Genomic DNA, 18,046 nt, shown 5'->3' on the forward strand with positions numbered 1-18,046 from the left:
GACAGACCAAACGGGAGGACCGTGAATTGGTAGTGACTCTGTCCCACCACGAAACAGAGGAAGCGCCTGTGCCTCTCGAATATGTGGATGTGGAATTATGCGTCCTGTAGATCGAGGGCAGGGTACCAGTCCCTGGGATCCAGGGAGGGGATGGAGACCATGCAGAACTTGAGCTTCACCATGTACTGGTTCAGACCTTGGAGGTCCAGGATGGGTCTGAGCCCCCCTTTGGCCTTCGGGATAAGGAAATAACGGGTGTAATACCCCTTGCCCATGAACTCCTCAGGCACCATCCCACCTCCTGCTCGAGCAGAGCTTTGTGCAAGGGGTCCCCCAAGAGGGACTGGGGCAGGGGGTGGTTGGTTGGGGAGGAAGTAAACTGAAGGGTGTAACCGCGGGAGATCGTGTTGAGGACCCATCGGTCCGAGGTTAGCCGCAACCATTCCAGGAGGAAAGCACACAACTAGTTGGAGAAGGGAAGCTTTATTGGGGGTGGATCCCTGATGAGGACTGGTGAGGTGCCCCCGAGCGTCCCATCAAAAACGCTTTTTCCCCGCCTGCTTGCCCTTGAAGGACCCAGGCTGCGGGGCAGGCCGAGACTGCCTCTGAGGGCGTCTCTTATAGTCCCACTGCTTCTTATGGGCATCCTCATTCTTCGGGAGGGATGCCTGGACGGGAGTCTGCTGCGACTTGAATTTAGGTTTTGCCGGAGCCAGGACATAGAGGCCCAGAGTCTGGAGGGTCATGCGGGAGTCTTTCATGCCAGGCAGGCTTGTATCTGTTTCCTCCGCAAACAGAGCTTTCCTGCACTGCACTGGAAGACTGCGCCTCACTGGACAGCCCGGAGAGCAGGAGCCATGACGCCCATCTCTGGACACTGCGGAGGCCATTGATCGTGCAGCCGTGTCCGCAGCATCCAAGGCTGCCTGCAGGGACGCCCTATTGGCCGCTGCCCCTTCCTCGACTAGCACCTTGAACTCCTTCCTATCACGCTCCTGGAGGGAGTCCTCAAACTTGAGCAGGGAGCCCCACAGATTGAATTCGTACCAGCCCAGGAGAGCCTGATGGTTTGCCATTCATAACTGGAAGCTCGAAGATGAATAAACCTTCCTTCCGAAAGAGTCCAGTCTCCTAGAGTCTTTGTTCTTTGGGGTCGGGGCTGGCTGACCCTGCCGTTCCCTGTGGTTGACCGAATCGACCATCAGGGAGTTGGGCGCCAGGTGGGTATACAAGTACTCATGCCCTTTAGCGGGTACAAAGTACTTGTGTTCTGCCTTTTTAGAGATGGGGGCCGACGAGGCCAGTGTTTGCCACAGGGCATTAGAAATCTTAGCCAGCCCTTCATGAAGAGGCAAGGCCACACTACTCGGTGCTGATGGAGACAACACATTAAACAGGGAGTCTGCGGGCTCCTCCATCTCCTGTGCCTGGAGGTGGAGGCTGGCTACCACCCTCTTTAAGAGTTCTTGGTGGGCCCTGAAGTCCTCCTGTGGGATGGAGGGGGGAGGGGCCGCAATCGCCTCCTCCAGGCAGGGCGAGGAGGCCAGTGCAGTGCTTTGGGTGTCGGCCGGCACCGAAGGGTCCACCACCTGGTCAGACTCTGGGCACGTTCCTGAGGACGTACATCCCACCTACTTCTTTCTCAGAGGTCTGGAGAGGGAGGCCGATAGTGCTTCTGAAGCTCCGGCCACCGAGCGAGCTCCCACCGGGTGCTGCACTGGAGGCCACGGTACCCACTGGTACCATTGGGCCAGCCACGATGCTTGGTGCCACTGCACCGTCTGTGGCACTGGCGGGGCCGGCTGGTCGGGTTGGCTGGCCTGGCCCATCGAAGGATGGCTATGAATGGAGACCAGGCTGGTGTAAGATCTGCTGCTGTCTCTGGATTGGGAGGAGCGGTGGTGCCAGGATCTATGATGGCCAAGGGAACACGATCTCGACACGGAGGACCGGTACCAACAGTAACAGTTGCTCCATGAACGGCCTCGACGGGCGGACCCACGACAGCAAGACACCATCGATCGATGCCTGGGGCTGCGATGCCTTGGCGGAGACTTGGAGCGGGCGTCTCAGCGGGAACGGCGTCGATGACTGTGCCGTGACCGACTGTGGTACTCTCTCCGAGACAAGGACCGATGGCGATGCCTGCTGCGGTCCCGCCGATATTCACTCCTTGAGGACGAGCGGTGCCACAAGTCCCAGCCGGACGGAACCCAACCAGACAATCTGGTCGGCGTCAAGAGTGATCCACCTGGACTCTTTCCCGAGCGATCACTGGGCAGTGATCGGCATCAGGAATGTTCCCTTGACAGAGACTGGTACCGGCCGGAGGCGACTGTGGAGATCCCAGCGGTGGCTTGCCTCTGAAGCGCGGGGCCGACATCAGCGGTGCTCTGGGCACTGGCATGGACATAACGTCCCGGGCCGCCTGGAGGGCTTCAGGCATGGACGGCATCCGGACATCCAGAGAGGCCTGTTCCGAAGGGGCCAGGCTACTCCGCTCAACATGAGTTGGAGGCCTGGGGCCTGGTGGGGATCGAGGACTGCCCGACATGGGCCTAGCCTCTGTCCCAGACTTCCCTCGGTGCCACTGCGAAGAGGGAGTCTTCCTGGCCCTCTTGAGTGCCCCGTGGATAGGGAGCGGTGCCGTCTGGTCGATGGCACCAGAGAGTCGCCGTGTACCAACGCCGCGGTGCCGGCTACCGGTTCAGAGTGGCGGGCCAGGGTCGGAGTCAGCGCCGACTCCATCAGGATGGGCCGAAGCCTAATGTCCCTTTCTCTTTTGGTCCGAGGCTTAAACGACTTGCAAATTTTGCACCTTTCGCTGATATGGGTTTCTCCCAAGCAGCACAAACAGTCTGCATGCGGGTCACCTCTTGGCATAGAAAGTCTACAAGAGCCGCACGACTTAAACTCCGGGGTGTGGAGCATGCCTCGGCCCGGGCTCACTAACTAACTAAACTAACTACAAGTACTAACGATGAACAAACGAATAGTTCTGGGGACAAACTACAGCGAAGCTGGAGCAGAGCAGTTCTGATGCACCTTCACTGGCGGCAAGAAGGAACTGAGGGTGGGGGGAGCACGCAGCCCCCCTTATACCACGCCTGGCAGGTGCCACTCCAGGGGTTGCAGGTCCCCCCTCCCCCCACAGGTACTTCTAGGGGAAAAACTTCCGGCACACACACCTATTGTGGAATACACATGAGCAATCACTCAAAGAAGAACTGAGCTGGGGAAAATGGAATCCCACTAGGATTTAGGCTCCTAAGAAACTTAGGTGCTTTTGAAAATTTCATGCATAAAGTATATTATTACAAGCCCAAAGATTTTCAAGAATAGCCTAAACTTGGGCTCCTAAATTCCTAATTTCACCCCAATTTTCAAACTGAGGCATCTAGAATTCATGCCTAAATTTTATATTCAGGTATGTAGAATGGGATCTTTAAAAGTCCTCAGTGAAGTCCATGAGTTAGGCCAATGTTTTTGAAAATTGCACCCATACGTTACTTATGATAACATTAGACACCTAAGTTTGAAATTTAAGCAAAATATCCGTAGTAATAAACTAACATGTTTCCTGAAATAAAGGGCCTGATTTTTCACATTAGCAGGGGGAAATTAAGTCAAAAGCCATAAAGTGACAACAATCTTATCTTCAAGTCATTTTTCAAAATTCACTGTTTCTGTAGTGCATACAGAAAACAGCAACCTGATACCAAGTAGGAAGATGGACAGCTGTAATGACTGTTCCTGACTGGCTAAGAATTGCACACATTTTTTATAACCCTATGACCCTCACCTTACCATCTCTGCCCACTTGTCTGTTTCATCCACCTGTTGCATCTCATCTTTCAGATTACAAATCTAAGTACAAATAGGGGCTGCTATTTTGCAATTGCAATTACAAGAACTGTGCATGCAATCTTCATATTTGCATGTGAAAATGGCCAGTTAGACACAAAGTCTGCAATTACACATGTAACTTTTCAAATAGCAAACTGGGTTTCTGCTGATGTGAAAATCAGTGCTCAAAATTATTTATTTTGACTGAGGGTTTTTTGGTCTTGGGAAAGTCCCTGACCCTCCCTAGCTTAGCATTCCCTTCTGTAAAATGGGGATATTCTTTTCTTACTTAGTTCACAGGGCAATTGTCAGAATTAATCAGTTCATATTTGCTAAGTGCTTTAGAGATTAAAAGTGCTATGTTATTCTAAGACAGATACAAGAAATCACATCCAGAGTGATGAGAAAACAGACATTGTACTGAAGAAAAACAAAAACATGACCAGAGTATGTGTTAGCACTTTGTTAATAACTGTTATTTTCTTTTAAATGTTTTCAAAAAGTTAGTTCTCAATGGCTGTAGTGCCTTAATAACTCAGCTGCTTCTCCCTCCCTTCTTTTTCTCCTTTTCTTCAATGTAGTATGTGATTGATTGCTTTAAAAAAAAAATACAGTTTCATTTTTTAATGTGACTCAGACTGGAAAAGTAGAATCAGTCATGAAGACAATCGTGTAATTAAGCAAAAAATTCATAAAGCAGGGGGGCAGGAGAAAGAGAAAGACACAGAGCTACTGTAACTATTTTAATCAGCAAAAGTAGTATCATAGTGAAAGAAAGCCAAGCCAGCCTCATAGCCAGCAGAGGGAGCCAGAAAAAGTGCTTACTATGCATTGTAAAAGAATAAAGAGAAACTAAAACAGATGCAATTTTTTCACATCTTTAGGGCTTTGCAAGCATTTATACATTATCTGGGGGTTTTTTTTATTAAATGCATCTGTTTGTAACATTACAAGTTTAAAACCATTAAGTAACTTAAAAGGCCTGACTGATTTTCTGCAGAAGAGTAGTATTTGATTTCTACAGTTTACAGAGATGCAGCAGAACCTTTGATGAGCTTTGGTTACTTAGTTGCCAGGAAGTCTAATCTTCATTCAAGAAACAGAATTTCTCCTGAAGTGGTCTGCAGGACTCAGATACAAGGAATACACACACAATGAGCCAGATGTTATGTTTTCCCCTACATACTACACTACAGAAGCCTACCTGTACTGTTTAATAAATTAATAATAAATAATAATAATAATACCTAGCTCTTATTAGCACTTACCAGTAGATCTCAAAGTGCTTTACAAAGAGGTGACTATCATTACCACCATTTTACAGTTGGGGAAACTGAGGCACGGGGAAGTGAAATGACTTGAGTCAAATGTACATGATGCCGATACAGACACTCAAGCAGAGCTGGCTGAATGCTATTAGATGAATAACCTACTCACTGATTTTTGCTGTCATTTATTAAATAAGATATTGGCGAAATATTTTTTTTCCATTAATCCACTAGCTCTACACAAATGAACAATTTTCATGGACTGATTAACACCACCACCCTGGTCAATGAATCTTAAAAATGAAAGGGCCAAATCCTCAGCTAGTATGAATGGGCATGGCTCAATTGACTTCAATGCAGCCATGCTCATTTGCGCCAGACCTGCAGCTCAGAGCTGGGCAAATACTGACAAAAAAAGTTTCCAAAAATATCCATAGATTAAAATTTTTATAAACTTGCTTTAGCGTTGAGCCTCTTTTGTGCTCATTCTGGGCCCAATCCTCCAACCACATAAGCAAAGGAGTAATTTTACTTGTGTGTGTAGTCCCGGGGCAGTTCCAGAGGTTTTCCACATGGTAAGCACAACTGAACCACTCGTTTTAATTAGCATGGCATGACTCAGGTTTGGCCAGGCCACCAATTCCACAATGATGGAGGGACCACCAGGCCAAATGTCAGTGAGCAGTGTTGCAAATGGATGCACTGGGTCACAATGTCACTCAGTTTGGGGGGGCTTCTCAAAGGGAGCGTCTGGGGCAAACTGCCATTTTTGCCCCCCAGGTAGCCCTGCCAATGGTACACACTGTACATCATGTGCATACATCTGTGGGCGCCACTGAGTAGTCCCATTGACTTCAGTAGGACTAACCACTTGAGTAATACTGGTCATGAAGGTAACTGAAGGGTGGAATCAACACTGCAAACAATCTAGTAAATGGGTTTGTTGGTAAAAAGGCTCACGGAAACAGTACATTTTAAGCAGAATTTGCAGAATGTTTAACAGAAAGGGAATTTCAGACTCATCATAATGAGACTTGGCGAAAGAAACCTGATTCTAAGTATTACATTCCTCCAATCAAAGAAGAAAATAGTATCACCTGACGTATGTGTCCAACCAAAAATAACTCAGATTGACAGTGAACGTTCACAATATAAGGCTTACAATGAGCTACAGACCAAGATATTTTCACAAATTATGTTTTGAATCTAATGGTTATTCCAAAGTATTTGCAATGAAATCACAATCTGCTCATGGACAAGCTGTTAACAGAATGAGATGAAGTTTGATTAATAAAATCCAGTTCTCCTTAAACTGCATGTCTTCCTCTGCCCTTTGGACTGCCACTGACAAAGGCATAACAAGCATTTCCAAGTTCTGCAACTAGGTCATGACTGTGTTTAGGACAGAAGCGATCTACTGTAACTTAGGTCATGTGCTATTATCTTCAACTGTGACGCACCACCAGAGTTGTTCACCCAACAGCAATATTATGTAAACATCTTATATCCTTTAGCTTTTGCTTTATGGCAAGGCATGAACATATTTTGCTTTGAACATGTACAAGTAATGATAGGAAAGCATTTTATTAGCTGAACAGATAAAACAGTCATCCGCTTGTATTTATATGGAGACTTCTTCAGTAATTATATAAAATGCAGCAACACTTACTGCACCCCCAGAGCTGCTAATGCTACTTGATATATACACAATGCGAGTGTGCTCAGAAATGCGCACATATGAATATACCTCCATATCTAAACTCACAGTTGACTTATCCATTACCTCCGTATAGCCTCAAACTAAAAATGGAGATGAAAAGTGGTTAGCAAAATATAATTCAGAAGAGTTAGCAAGAAGGTCTAGATTTTAAAAAAAGTTTGATTATAATCGATTTTTTTCTTCCAGTTGTGAAAAGTACATGAGTTCCTAAGGCATATTTATGTGTGCACCTTTACGATGTTCTTTACCTCAAAAATAGCAATAGTAGCACATGATGTAATAGTTGCTTTGGTAACCGATTTTTCCCCCCTTTAAAAGCAAAGTAAATAGTTGTGTAATACTCACTTAAATTATCAGTGCGTATGAGATTGCCCTGCAACTAAAGCAGCTCTTACATCATTTTTCCTGTGCTTTTTCCATGAATATGCACAAACTGTAAAGTACTACACGCTATATAAGTCAACAACTGGGGTCAATGCTGCGTGTTACTATTACAGGAGGTTATTCTAAAAGGCTTTAATTTTGGAGAGGAACTGGAAGTTAACTGCTCTGATCAATAGAATTTGAAATAGATTCATTTTAATAATAACCTTCCTCTTAATGAGAGTCCAAGCTACACATGAGCATATGTGATCAGAGATTGAAGTAACTCCATCATGTACATTTTGAATTAGCTTCTTCACTGGAATCCAGTCCCTTTTGAAATGCTATAGTGGTGCTAAGGGACTGAAAAGCAGCCAGACATCCTAGGTAGCATAGAACTGACGTGACAGGCTCCTGTGCTACATACCTGTAGCCCCACTATAGGGGGCTCAGATAGAGCTCTGGTTAGTCTCTGCAGGGGGAAAGTGCCCATGGGGACCATAGCCAAGGGGTGAACTTCAGAAACAAAGTCAGTCAAATATGGCAAATCTTCAGACTCTAGTGAGAACAGCCAATCATTTCACACTGCAACCACTAATTGCTGTTCTTTAGGGACTGTGGAGCTATTTTGATTTAACATTTACAGTTTACTCTTCCAAGAAACCAGTCTGTAGCCAATCATAACACAATATACAAATACAAAAGAGCTCCAGAATAGAAGGCCCAGTCCTGTCCCATTTTCTTTTATACCAAATTCCAATTGACTTCAATGAGACCAGGAATCAGTTAAAATAGACACTCATTACTAATTTATAAAATTACAAATACAATTTTTCCAGAATTATGGACCTACTTTTACATAAAAATGGGTACTCTATGTATAACTAATCTAAATAAATCATGTCACTATGGTTCAAATTAAAATTAAATAGTTTCTAATTTTGCTACAAGCCGTTGTATGAATTGTTGAGATCAAATGCATTTATAACATCTTCTAACGATCTGGAGGTTTTTAAAACTTATTGAGACCATTAAAACATATTTTTTATAAAGTACAGGCTTAATTAAAATTTAGACTGTAAATTATAATTTGATAGTTCAAGCATCAAGAAACTTCTTTTGTTTAATAGATTTATAGAGTCCAAGCATGGACGCGACCATTGTGATAATCTAGTCTGATTTCCTGTCTAACACAGGCCATAGAACTTCCCCAAAATAAGTCCAAGAGCAGATGTTTGAGAAAAAACATCCAATCTTGATTTAAAAATTGCCAGAGATGGAGAATCCACCATGACCCTTGGTAAATTGTTCCAGTGGTTAATTACCCTTACTGTTAAAAATCTATATTCTATTTGCAGTCTGAATTTGTCTAGATTCAACTTCCAGTCTTCAGATCATATTATACCTTTTTCTGCTACTTTGAAGATCTCATTATCAAACATTTGTCCCCCATTTAGGTACCTATAGCTTTAATCAAGTCACCCGTAAGGTTCCCTTTGGTAAACGAAACAGACTCAAAGAGCTTAATCTATCACTATAAGGCATATTTTTTAATCCTTCATTCATTCTCATGGCTCTTATCTGAAACCTCTCCAATTTATCAACATCCTTCTTAAATTGTGGACACCAGAACCGGACACTGTATTTCAGCAGTGGTTGAACCAGAGCCAAACACAGAGGCATTGTACTCAAGATTCCCCTGTTTATGTATCCAGAGATCCCATTAGCTCTTTTTGCCATAACAATGTACTGGAAAGTCCTGTTCAGCTGATTATCCACCTCCAGCCCCCAAAATGTTTTCAGAGTCATTGCTATCCAAGATGCAGGATGGGGGACTCTACATATGGCCTACATTATTTGTTCTTAGATGTATGCATTTAGCCATAATAACACATATTGTTTGCTTGCTTACCAAGTGATTGCTCTGGATCAGTGACCTGTCCTCTGTTATTTATCATTCTCCCAATTTATGTGCCAACTGAAAATTTTGTCGGTGATGATTTTGTGTTTTCTTCCAGGTCATTGATAAAATATGTTAAATAACATGGGGCCAAGAATCAATTTTGCAGGACCTCACTGGAAACATACCTGTTATATGTTAATACTACCTGAAAAAGGAGACCACAACTACAGATATTCTCATATTGGTCAGAAGTGTGTCAAAACAGGTAAATTACAGCCAAACATGTTCTTATGTTTGCCCTAATAAGGACATGTTATACAATTAAACCGACTTTAGATGGACCATAGAGAAAATGGACTTTTAAAAAAAATCAGTTACTTAATAGGGCTGGTCTCCTTATAAAAATGGAGCATAAATGAACTCAATACATCAAAGGTTACTTTGGAGTGGATTTTTAAAGGCCGCAACTAAGGCCCATTTGAATCAATGGAAAAATTCCCATTCATTTCTGGATCAGTGCCAAACAAAGGAGCTGATTAATAAGAGTGGTGTTGGTGGGTTGTGAATTTGCACATTAGCATGTAACATGTTTAGCTCTACACCTGCATCACTTGGCAGCACAAGGAAGTTAGAAAGAATTCCATTCACTTCTCCTTTTTCACCAATTGGTGGCATTAGACAGTTCCACATTCATTATAAATATACGTTAAAGAACATCAGATTTTGGATTCATAATTCCAAGCACACATAATGAGGATTCTAATTTTTTTAAATGACTGCCTTATGTAATTCTCATGTCCTCAGTCATTCATACGATTTTTAGGTTTCGAATATTCATTTAATTCTCATGTTTCATGCAACTTTTTTTATTCTCATGTGTCTAAGACGGCAAACTAATTTAAAACATGCAGTGTCATTAAATTTCCCTGATGCCTTTACATTAACTAGACTACACATATCAATTTTACCAAGTGATGTATTTACCCTTTTATCAGTATAGGCAGTGTGTGTCATGTGATCTTATTTTCAACAGCAAATTACTTCCTGTTGTGAGTTCAACTGTTTGAAATACTCTGTAGGAATCCTATGCTGCAGGAAATACTCCTGTTCTATTAAAATATTTTCTAGTTATACAAGTTATTTTCCTATTGAATTGCTTTGCTTTTCCTAACTCTTTAGACTCTGTTCAATTTAATCAGATTGTTTTCAAAAGCAGGATAGCTTTTTAAATACTAATAATTTCAAAGGGTTTTTTTAAGAGCTGATAAATATTCACATTAGATCCTTTCCAATACCAGCAATAAGAAAATAAGATGAATATAGTAACAATACTCCATATATTTAGTGAGGATAAATCTCAAAAATGAAAACTTAACACTGATTTTCCATTCTGAAAAAGACCAACCTATTCATTTCAATCCTTAAAAAATATTTCTTTTTCATGCCAAAGGCAAAACCTATTAATTCTATAGTAAATGGGGAAAGGAGACTTCAAATCTCTAACATTCTGTTATATTATACCAAGCGTATTAAGTGTTTGCTGTGATATTTGTTTAAACAGAAGCAAATGCATACCAACGTGTGCATATTGAGGCAGCGTTCAGCACAAACAGCTCTGATTTGATTAAAATGAAACCACTTTCAGATACAATAGATTATTTAGAGAGCCCACAGTAATAACAAAAGTATTTATTTTGGGTTAATTCTGAAAGCTTCTTGCTCTGCAGGCCAGTACACATCAAACAATGATGAAAGTAGTTTCATTAAAGTTTAGTAGCAATGGCTTAAATCGGTCACTTACATCAGTATCTAATTACAGAAGACTGGATCATGGGGTTATTCTGCCAGCTTTGCACAACACATCATCCAGCATAGCTGAGTCAGCATGGTGGAAGGGGAAGAAGTCTGCTACTCATATGGGCTACCCACCTGGCACAAGTGGATGCAGAAAGGAAGCATGCCTCTTTTAGGCATGGTCACATCCCTGGATTGTTCCTGGGTCAGTGCAGAATAGCTCTGCCCCCTAAACAGGGCAGATTAAAAATCAGCCTGGGTTAAATGAAATTCTGACCTTTCAAATGCATCTCTCTTTGAAGAGGATGAGACTGAAAAGAATTGTGGTTATTCTATGTGATCTCTCACTCCTCATTTATTCAAACCACAAACGCATGATTTACCCACAAGTATGTTTAAAGAGGTCTAATTAAATGAAGTGCAGTGTGAAATAATTTAAAAAAAAACCCAGTTTAAGTACAGTCTACTTAATTATTTCATTGTCAATTAAGGGACCAATTCTGCAAGCGTTTTTTCATCCATGGAAGTTCAGATGTTTGCCTGGACTGAAAGTGCATACCTGAAATCTGCTATATAAGTTACACCAGAGACTTGCATTCTTTGTCACTTTACAGGAAACTCATCTGTTGTGCAATGAAGTTGCGAAAGGACAAAAGGCTGCAAGACAGGGAGAGCATTCTCAGTGTTGGCAAAAGGGGATGTCTGCTCCTAAAACGAACAGAATCCTGCCTCAGGAATGCAGAACCTTCTGGTTATTCTTTTTTGCCAAAAAGTCAAAGTATTAAATTATAGCCGACACTGCAATCTTTGCATACAGAATGAAATGCAGGTGTTGGCAATGCCAATATACCTCTTTGGCGCCATTCTCTCTCTGTTGGACTACAGAATCCTGGATGTACTTCTGCCAGACAATGTTTTAACTGTAGCCCGTTGATTGCAGTTGAATTATACTGGTGCGATTGAGAGCAGAGAGTTTGGCCAAGTGAATTTATTTCTCAGAAGTGAGAGAGGCTGGTAGTACAATGCTCCTCTGGTAGTTTCTTTGCAAGCATTACCATAAATGTCTGCCAAGACCGCTCAGCCCTGACCTGCAACATTCCAGCCCTAGGCCTTTTTTGATCATGTCAAATTTTTGCTGCTTTTGTGTTGTAGACAAATGTTCACTACGGAACAAATTTGAGGCCATCAGATCTACAGATCAAGAACTGGAGGCTATCAAACTCTTCTGTAAGACAGAAGAAGGTTTCAGACTCTGGTGCACCAGGATGAAAGGCAGTGAGCTCTGAAACTAAACATATTGTGATGAGAGAGTCAACATGAACGGTATTTTCAATGGAGAATTCCACTGGCTGCAGGTGTCTTGGTGAAAAAACTACTGACTGTATTACGTAGCATGCAAATAGTAAAAAGCATCTTCATCCAAGAAAGTAAACAAGAAGTTCCAGAGGTTGGGGTGGGCGGGCCGGGGGAGGGGGAGAGAGAGGAGAGGGAGAAAGAGTTCTTTCTATTTTTCTTTTAACCTGTGTAATAATTTAATCTTATTGCGTTAAAAAACAGCAAGTGGCCAGTGATGGTTGAGAAAAATATTATTTAAAGATCAACTTCCACAGAGTTCAATGGAGTTTCAGAAGGTCGGCAGAAATTGGCTCTATTGGAGGAAGCAAACAAGTACCTTGTGCAGGCTGCTAATGTTTTATTTGATACTCTCCTCAACTTCTGAATGTTTAGTGCATAGCTTTGTTGATGATGTCCTGTAAGCTTGTAAACATGAAGGACTCAGGCTTTGTATCAAAGTAACAATCTCCCAGAGGAAACAATGTATTGCTACAAAAGAAAGGCAAGTAATGGAAGGTATATTAGAATGGTAGCGACCCTTGCCTATGTAATCATTGTATGGCAAGTAACATGGGTTAATTATTACCAAGGGGATAAATTTAGACCCTGGAAGAAAAGGGATAAATTCAAGTGAGAAGCCTGAGATTCCTGTTGGTTCTGCAGAAATCTGCAGGGGTCAGCCTTCCATCAGGCAGCTAAATAGTTCAATTGTGCTGTCAAAACAGTAAGAACTAAGAGTTTGGAAATGCCAAATCATCAGTGAGCTCCAGTCACTTCACAGGACTTCATCTTATTTATATTAGAACAAAAGTTGCTTTCTGCTAAAGGACATCACCTTTATTTTTGTATCTTCTAGCCTTCCAAATAAACATTAATATATCATGCTGCAGTTTTTAAAATAAATGACACTGGAGGAACTTGTAACAATTAATACAGGAGGAAAGCTCATTTTAATGGTGTTATCCAAGAAAACAATGATAGGCAACTTAGGTTACCCCAGCTAGGGAAGGGTTTTTTAAGTTTAATAGATAAAAGGGAATAAAGATTCTTTGGCTCCATCAAATACTAAATATTTAATTGAATTGGAAGACCACCGTTTTTACGTAGCTCTAAATGACCCTCAGTAAGTCCTTATTATAATTAGTTTGAATGCAACTGGCCATCAGTAATGAGTCACCAGCATACAATGCATTCTGATTATCAATATCTCTGACTTTTAGTACCATCACTACAACTGCTGGAGTTAATTATTTGAACCAGAGAGTTACCATAGTGAGAACAAACAATAATGGAGATAAGGGACAGCCCTGCCTACCTTCAGGTTTCAAGCCAAAACTGTCAGATTAATAATCCTTAATAAGGATCTTGGCCATTCGGAATCTTAAGTAAGGAATCTAAGTAAGGACTTTTGGTCCAAATCCCCTGACTTTACAGAAGAGTAATTACCACACAATACAATCAAAGGCCTTTTTGGAGGGTAGGGAAAGGATCACTCAGGTTAGTGGAGTGAATTGTACTTAATAAACTTCTAATGTTCTAATAAAACCCTTGTCTCTCCTGTATAATCCTACTTGATCATAATGGACTGTCCAGGAGAAATTCTTCTAGTTTGCATGTTAAAATTTAGGATAAGACATTTGTATTCATGTTGAATAGATACATAGACCTATATGAGTCACACATTCTTTAGAGACCTTTATCCTTTTTGTCTTTATTAGTAATCATGTTGGAGACATGGAGACACAGCTGGAGGGAAACTATTAGGCAAAATTGGAGAAGATTCTCTTCTGTGTCAAAGCTCTGCTTAGTGCAGAATTGGGGGGCAGGAGGATGTTGCAGAAAAGATTCCAGCCCCTATTCCAATGTGATTAGAGGCTGTTCTAAATTCTAACACTGGTGTAGAACAAATGGGGAACAAGTGTCTGAAAGGTCTGTCACACCCTCTCCACACACCTGCCATGTCCCCTGTGCCAACAGAGAAGGGAGGGAAGAGGTACGGGCCTAGGTCCAGTTCAGATGCTGCAACAAAGAATTCTCTGCTGGAAATTTGTGCACTGAATCCAGGCCCTTTATACCACCTGAGTGGTGCATGGGGATAGGATTTCAGGATATAATCCATCCTAAAGAGTTGATTCAGAGATCAACTAACATGGAAACTAAGTTTTTTAAATAGTTTATAAAATTCAGTAAGGACCTTGGGTTTTGCCAGAGGACACTTTTGAATTAGCCTATTCTTCCTCTCCAACAGAAGGTGACCTTTTCCAATCACGATAGACGGAGTCAAAGGCTAATAAGTTAGATCTAATAATTATTTTCCCTCATGCACTGAGAGATGTAAGTGATGTAAAATGGAGCATAATACAAATTAAGGTCTTTTGAGAGCCACTGTATTAGCACTAATACTATTCTCAGCCTTTCTGATAACAGTTTAGGGTGTTTCTCTCTGCTTGTGTCTGTTAGTGGCATTCAACAAGTTTTATCTGCTTAACTACACTTTCCATAACGTGCTGGTTTCATTCATTTATGTTTGCCTTCCCCCTCCCCCCCCATTTAACAGATTATTCTTTTAGATATATATTTTAATGGAAGATCCTTTGATCCTTTCCTCACAGATCTAGTCTAACATTAAAAGTAGTTTAACTACTGCCTGCATTTTCATTTACTGGATAGTAAATGTATGGGTAGAATTTTCTAAAGCACTTAGCATTGTCTTAACTCTGCTTGCATTGAAGCCAATGGGTGATTTATCATTGACTTCAATGGGAACAGTTAAACAAATGCCATGCACTTTTGAAAAACCCATCTTTCATCTTCAACTTTGATAAAGCATCTAATTTTTCATTAGTGTAAACTGATGATCGGATATCAAATAGAATCATTCTGCTTGCTGACAGCCATTTTTTAATAGCACAATATTTGACCTCTACAACAGGTATTCTATTTGAGCAGATAATGAAAACCTTTATTCTAAGTTAGGGGTTCTCAAACTTCATTGCACCATGACCCCCTTTGACAACAAAAATTACTACACAACCCCAGGAGGAGGGACCAAAGCCTGAGCCTGCCTGAGTCCCACCACCCTGGGTCGTGGGGCCAAAGCCCAAGAGATTCAGCCCCAGGCAGGGAGCCTGTAACTTGAGCCCTGCCACCCAGGGCCGAAGTCCATGGGCTTCGGCCCTGGGCAGTGGGGCTTTGGCCTCAGGTCCCAGTAAGTCTAATGCCAGCCTTGGTGACCCCATTAAAATGGAGTCACGACCCACTTTGAGGTCCGACCCACATTTTGAGAACCGCTGTTCTAAGTATTTGACAATTTCCTTTCTACATGTTAAAGCCCATATTTGAGAGCAATGTACTTAGTATATTCAGAGTATCCTAAGGAAGGCAATTACTGGAGAAATACTGGCTGGAATGTAACATCCTATAAGGTATAAAAGCATTAGAAGAATCACTGAGCGAAATTAAGAGTTTGCAACGTGAGGATTGGCCTTCAAAATCAGCTGTACCAAAATGGAGAGATTACTTACCTTGTATAATAACTTCTAGATATTTTGTCCCTAAGGGTGCTCCATGTGAGGATATGTGCATTCCCATGCACTCTCACTCGGCGATTTTTCTGCTATTACCACCCAGGGATCTGTGCTTGTGTTGTACACCTCCTCATGCTACAGAAAACAGCATATAAAGAAGAGCAGATTCACAGCACTCCCGTTCTTTCTCAACCACAAAGCAAGATAAAACTCCAAAGCAGAAGGAAAAAAGAGAGTAGATCGTGGAGCTCCCATTAGGACAAAACATCTCGAGTTACAGTCTAAGGTAAGTAACCACTCTTTCTTCAGGATATTGTTCCTATGTCATATCAATGCATCCTGCAAACTGCTGAGCGCTCCATCTACAATGCAGCAAAGCACTCAAGCATGCTTATAGTCCCACTGTCAAGGACCAGATCAGGTAGGACCAGCAGCTGACCTGCTTCCTTACTGACTTTTTCTGCTAGGCAACCAGTAAGCCTAGCTGCACTGCCTTGGAACTGGCTGCTTATCTAGTTGCGCTACTTATAAGTCTGCCCCCGAAAGTGGATCAGTGGCTGCTCAATGCATATTATCCATGCCTGCAGCTACACTTTCCCTTGTTCCAATCCCTGCTCCTGCTTTGTTCCAGCCCTGGCTTCAAGTCCTGCTCCAGTCCCTGTTCCTGCTCTGCTCCAGGACCTGCTCCCCTCCAGCTTCAGACTTCGAGCTTTGATCCATGGCTCTGCCTCTGGTTTAGGACTCTGGTTGACCCTCATTTCTGGCATTTGGCTTCCATCCCTCTGGTGCTGACCCTCAGCTCGTTTCCTGGATTCTGCCCAGCCTGGACCCAGATCTAACCAGTAGGCCAATGCTTGCTTCCACCATTAGGCCTGACTACCCACAGCCTGGTTAGCCGCACCCACTGAGCTCAGTGGAACTACTCATGCTCTTGAAATTAAGCATGTATTTAAGTATTTTGCTAGATCAGGACCAGCACCCCACAGGACACCAGGTTATGCCTGTAAGAAAAAGATAAGATTTTTAGACTGGAATTAATCAGAAATTACATGCGGGTGGAAGGCCACAGATCAGGCTTCCACACCCAGATGAGTAATTCATCTGAACTCCACTGGGAAACGGGAACTTGTTTGTTTTGTTTTCTCATTTATCTTTGGGTGCTTATCATAGCACTTTCTGGACAACATTTGCTCAGCCAGAAGAGCAATTCTCTTATTGTATTATATTTCAGTCCAACTAAGTTGAGAGGTATGAGGCTCTATCATGGTGACCTGGCACCATTTTACAAGGCTGCATGGTAAACATCCTCCCCACACAGGAAGGCACAAAGGGCCTTTTGTCTCTCTGGTGTTAACCCCTGCTGGGAAGGCAGCTTTTCTCATCCTTTCCATCTGAGTCTCACAGAAATCTTGTGTGTTTTCCCACAAAACATCTTCATTTTTTTCCTTCCATTTAGTCTTCCAATCTTCCTATCCCTTCGAGAGAGACACTTCAGTCACTGACTCAGAGCACTCGTGTGGAGAGCTGTTTGGACAGTGGAGACTTCTTTTAAATGGAGAACACAAACAAAACTATTTCAAATCAGAGTAACAAACATTGCCATCATAAACTGGACTTAAAAGCTTCAGTACAAAAAAATCGTATGGAAATTGGAAAAAGGATAGATTACACAAGATGTTTAAAAAACCCAAAAAGTTATGGAAAGATTAATAAGAGAATGATATCCCCACTATGGCACTTTATAGTGTGGTTCAAAAAAACCCTATGTGGGATATCATAAAAACATAGAAATGTAGGGCTGGATGAGACCTCGGAGGTCATCTAGTCTGGGCCACTGTGACCATCCTAGACCATCTCTGGTAGGTGTTTGTCCAACATATTCTTAAAACCTCCAATGATGGGGATTCCACAATCTCCTTTGGAATCCTATTCCAGAGCTTAGCTACCCTTATATGTAGAAAGCTTTTCCTAATATCTACCCTAAATCTCCCTTGCTGCCTATTAAGCCCATTACTTCTTGTCCTACCTTCAGTGGACATGGAGAACAACTGATCACTGTCCTCTTTATAACGCCCTTAGGTCCCCACTTGGTCTTCTTTTCTCTTCTAAACATGCTCAATTTTTTAACCTGAGGCCTCACCAGTGCCAAGCAGAGTGAGCCAATTACCTCCCATATCTTTAGGGTTGCCAACCCTCCAGGATTGACCTGGAGTCTCCCGTAAGTGGCATCAATGTCCCAGTGACTATTGAAAGCAATCGGTTAGATTTTAATAGGATATTTAAATAAAAT

The 18,046-nt window shown here is 42.3% G+C and overlaps 2 long non-coding RNA genes across 4 annotated transcripts in view; one reads left to right on the forward strand and one right to left on the reverse strand.

Moving 5' to 3' along the window:
- The window catches only part of LOC119563680, a 193,071-nt gene that overhangs the window by 140,783 nt on the left and 34,242 nt on the right, over nt 1-18,046 (reverse strand). The window lies entirely within an intron of this gene.
- Nucleotides 15,937-18,046, forward strand: part of LOC119563681 — a 30,686-nt gene continuing 28,576 nt past the window's right edge. Inside the window, exon 1 of one of the 2 annotated variants that reach the window (XR_005222201.2) lies at nt 15,937-16,042. This is a non-coding gene — a long non-coding RNA (uncharacterized LOC119563681). The remainder of the gene's footprint in view (nt 16,043-18,046) is intronic. The other variant, XR_006285097.1, reaches the window with a different exon arrangement.

Source organism: Chelonia mydas, chromosome 12, assembly GCF_015237465.2.
Source record: "Chelonia mydas isolate rCheMyd1 chromosome 12, rCheMyd1.pri.v2, whole genome shotgun sequence".
Lineage (NCBI taxonomy): Eukaryota > Metazoa > Chordata > Testudines > Cheloniidae > Chelonia > Chelonia mydas.